Below are 4,282 nucleotides of genomic sequence, written 5' to 3'. Positions count from 1 at the left end.
AAATCACGAGCAAAGTAGCCTACACAATTGCAAAACACGTGAAATATATTCGCATGCGCGCCGTACACATTGCCCAGTTTCAGGGGAATATCATCTGCATTCAGCAAGAGCGCGCAGGTATGGGATCAATATCATGCCAAATGTATTGTGAACTCACAGCATGCATTTTGTATTCGTGTATCATGATCTGTACAAATAAGTACCAATCCACAAATGTAAATCACCAATCCGAATATCTCTGCTATGTGCAAATCTTTATGGAAGTCATTTTACAGAAGGCCCTTGGAAATGACATGCATATCTGCAGTTATAAAACAATTGTAATGCAATATATCAATTTACAAATACAAATCAAAAGGTGTTTGTTTGTGGATAGTGATTTACATTTGTGGATTGGTGATTTACATTTGTGGATTGGTACTTATAGATCACTACCTTACAAGTTGTACTTAATAATACGTGTTTCACTACTTATTTACTACGTACATGAGTGGTAAGTCAGGACTGATGTTGACTGGTTTCCTTATATGAATTGTAACTCAGTAAAATCTCTGACATTTTTGTATTGTTGCATTTATATTTTTGTTCAGTGTACATAATATTAAATTATCTTTATAATGTATTTCACTCAATTTTAGGTCCCACAGGCTGTCCCAACACATTATGACATGAAAGTGAATTCTGACAGTGTAAAAGGCCCTTAGTTGACTCTAAAATGTTGTATTCTATACTGATTTGAAGAGAAACAAGTTAATGTGCTTGATAAGATTAAAGACTCTCTCAGGGGACCCTATTTACATTTTAGGGGACCCCATATGGGTCCTGGACCCTAGGTTTTGGAACCACTGTGCCCACTGTACTACTAACCTCTCTCCCTGCTTGCTTCAATGGTTCCTCTCTCTGTGTATCTATTTGCCTCCTTCATTGCAGCCTGATTCACCACCGTCTGTCTCACTACTCTCTATAAAGAAAAGGTATTTTGTTATGAGAACTTATAGTAGCCCATCTTTTGATTATAGCTACCTTAATTTCAGTCAACTGCTCCTGCTGAGGTCAGGTTCTGTTCAACGTTAGCTTCTAACGTCATCCTTCTAGCCACCTAGTTATAGCTAGCTACCTGGCTAATAGCCAGAGTCCTTGAGGTAACTAGCTAGCTAGACATCTGACTGAAATATCAGCGACTATTTACCAGTTGTACACTCATTTTCCGAGAGTCAGGGGGGTTTGGGGGATATCTGTTGACACGGCAGGAGTCGAGGGATGTTAAAAGAATTCCCACTGACAGTGGCATTGTAGGTCTGGGCTGAGGTACACTACATGACCAAAAGTCGTCGAACATCTCATTTCAAAATCATGGGCCTTAATATGGAGTTGGTCCCCATTTTGCTGCTATAACAGCCTCCATTCTTCTGGGAAGGCTTTCATTAGATGGAACATTGCTGCGGGGAATTGCTTCTATTCAGCCACAAGCGCATTAGTGAGGTCGGGCACTGATGTGGGGCAATTTTACCTGGCTCGCAGTCGCCGTTCCAATTCATCCCGAAGGTGTTCGATGGGGTTGAGGACAGGGCTCTGCGCAGGCCAAGTTCTTCAAGTTCTTCCACACCGATCGACAAACCATTTCTGTAAGGACCTCGCTTTGTGCACAGGGGCACTGTCATGCTGAAACAGGAAAGGGCCTTCCCCAAACTGTTGCCAAATAGTTGAAAGCACAGAATCTCTAGAATGTCATTGTATGCTCTAGAGTAAAGATGTCCCTTCACTTGAATTAAGGGGCCTAGCCCAAACCATGAAAAACAGCCCCATACCATTATTCCTCGTCCACCAAACTTTACAGTTGACACTATGCATTCCGGCAGGTAGCGTTCTCCTGGCATCCGCCAAACCCAGATTCGTCCGTCGGACTGCCAGATGGTGAAGCGTGAGTCATCACTCCAGAGAAGGCGTTTCCACTGCTCCAGAGTCCAATGGCGGTGAGCTTTACACCACTCCAGCTATTGCACATGGTGATCTTAGACTCGTGTGCGGCTGCTCGGCCATCAAGCTCCCGACTAATACTTCTTGCGCTGACCTTGCTTCCAGAGGCAGTTTGGAACTCGGTAGTGAGTGTTGCAACCGAGGACAGATGATTTTTACATGCTTCAGCACTCGGCGGTCCCGTTCTGTGAGCTTGTGGGGCCTACTACTTCGCGGCTGAGCTCGTTGCCCCTAGGTGTTTCCACTTCACAATAACGGCACTTACAGTTGACCTGAATACCTGTTCTCCTAGGTGCCCAGCTTGTCTCTGTCTGAACTACCTTCACTGCTTCTGCATACGATATGTTACACTCACTTCTCACCTGCTGCACTTCCACCTGTCTTTTCATCACTGCACAACTCCGATATGCCACACTATGGGCGTCCCCAAAGTTACAGCACTTTAACTGGACCCCATCTCCACATTCCTCATATGCATGTTCTCCCCCCACACTTAACACATCTCCTTTTGCCTTTACACACCGTGCCCAAACCTTTGACAATTATAGCAACGCAGTGGTTTCTGAACATAAGCTCGCACATCGTAACTCATATGCCCAATCCTAACTTTTCCTGGCAGTACCCAGACCCTCAAAGTTTAGTAGCACCGACAGGCTATCCACCTTCTTCCCTTCTCGTGTCATCTGGAGGTGCTTTGCTTCATTAAGAGAGCATTCCCTTCAAGTGGTCTTTTATTTATTTAACGTTAACTATTTCTGGAACTCCCTTGACTCACCGCCGTCCGGTTTTATCCGGCATGCTACTATCAACCACACGTTTACATACCTGCTTGAGTTTGAGCACCTTTTTGATGCTGTTTAGCATTGATATATACCACCACCAACAAACTTCCATCACAAAGAACTTAATCGGCTATATGGCCAACAGCCGGCGCTTATGGAAAGCACTGTTGTTCATTGTTGGTTGATAAGTGTATTTCCCGTTGATCTGTTCTGTCTGTAGGTGTGACCCACTGCCTCTAAAATGAGTCTCTCTGGGGAGAGAGAGGAGGGGACCACTGCCTCTAAAATGAGTCTCTCTGGGGAGAGAGAGGAGGGGACCACTGCCTCTAAAATGAGCCTCCCTCAAGACATCAGCTCTGAGAGGTATAACATTCATTCTGAAATATATATTTTCTTTTATGTCATATTTTTTTAAAAACAGTACATGCATACACGTACAAAGACAACATACAGACGCACACAAACATCAACGACATCACACCTGCCCAGACTCACCTGTTCTCACCCCTATCTTCAATAGCTGCATTACCTCTCCGCCACAAGTCCTCAAATTGCACCATTTTGTTTCTCTCCGTCACCCACACTCTTTCAATATTTAGATAATGAAGCCTGTGATTTTTCCATTGTCTTAACGATGCTATTTAAGTATACGTTTTTTCAAGATGATTGACGAGAAGAGTATAGTCCAACCCATCGGGTAGCTCACTGCACCCTCATATTTTGTGGCGGCAAGTAGCCTAGTGGTTAGAGCGTTGGATTAGTAACCGAAAGGTTGCAAGATCGAATCGCTGAGCTGACAAGGTAAAAATCTGTCGTTCAGCCCCTGAACAAGGCAGTTAACCCACTGTTCCTAGGCCATCATTGAAAATAAGGATTTGTTCTTAACTGACTTGCCTAGTTAAATAAAGATTTAAAAAATTATATAACATGGCTTAAAATATGCAGACAGATGGATTAAAAGTACATTTACATTGTAATACTTCTAACAGCCAACTTTCTAACTCTGCTGATAACTTTTGAACTTTATAGCATTCCGAGAAAGCATGAATTATTGAGTCATTGTTAGTTTTACACTTAAGACATGACGTTGCCGTTGTGCTATAGAATTTGTGAAATTTGTCTAATAAATTCCATACATTAATTTATACAGGATAAAGCGTACATTTTCATTAACTAATTTCGTAAGTTGTGTTCCAACATTCCCTCCATCTTGTGCCAATATCAGTTATTTTCAAGTCTTGTTCCAATAGTTAATATTTTTTTAACTAAGAGATTGTCAGTTGGACATCCTCTCTGCAAGGTTTTGTATATCTTACCTATGATATGAACATCCTTTTCTGACACAAATAGGATTCCCTCAAGATTGCTCAGATGTCCAAAATATGTATACATTCTGAGTTACAGTTATGCAACTGTTGAAACGTAGTTGTTGAGATGATCTGTCTCCCTGTTTTTGTTTAGTGTCCAGCAGCACCGAGCAGAGTCACCTACACCCAGCCTGGTATCAATGAAGAGTGACAACT

At 42.5% G+C, this 4,282-nt stretch overlaps 1 pseudogene; it reads left to right on the top strand.

Annotated features, from left to right (window-relative positions):
• The first annotated feature begins 1,531 nt into the window (after positions 1-1,531).
• LOC129855817 (NACHT, LRR and PYD domains-containing protein 3-like) overlaps positions 1,532-4,282 on the top strand; it is a 14,951-nt pseudogene continuing 12,200 nt past the window's right edge.

This window comes from Salvelinus fontinalis, chromosome 5, assembly GCF_029448725.1.
Source record: "Salvelinus fontinalis isolate EN_2023a chromosome 5, ASM2944872v1, whole genome shotgun sequence".
Lineage (NCBI taxonomy): Eukaryota > Metazoa > Chordata > Actinopteri > Salmoniformes > Salmonidae > Salvelinus > Salvelinus fontinalis.
Note: the sequence above shows the minus strand (reverse complement) of the source record. Positions and strands in the feature narration are given on the sequence as shown.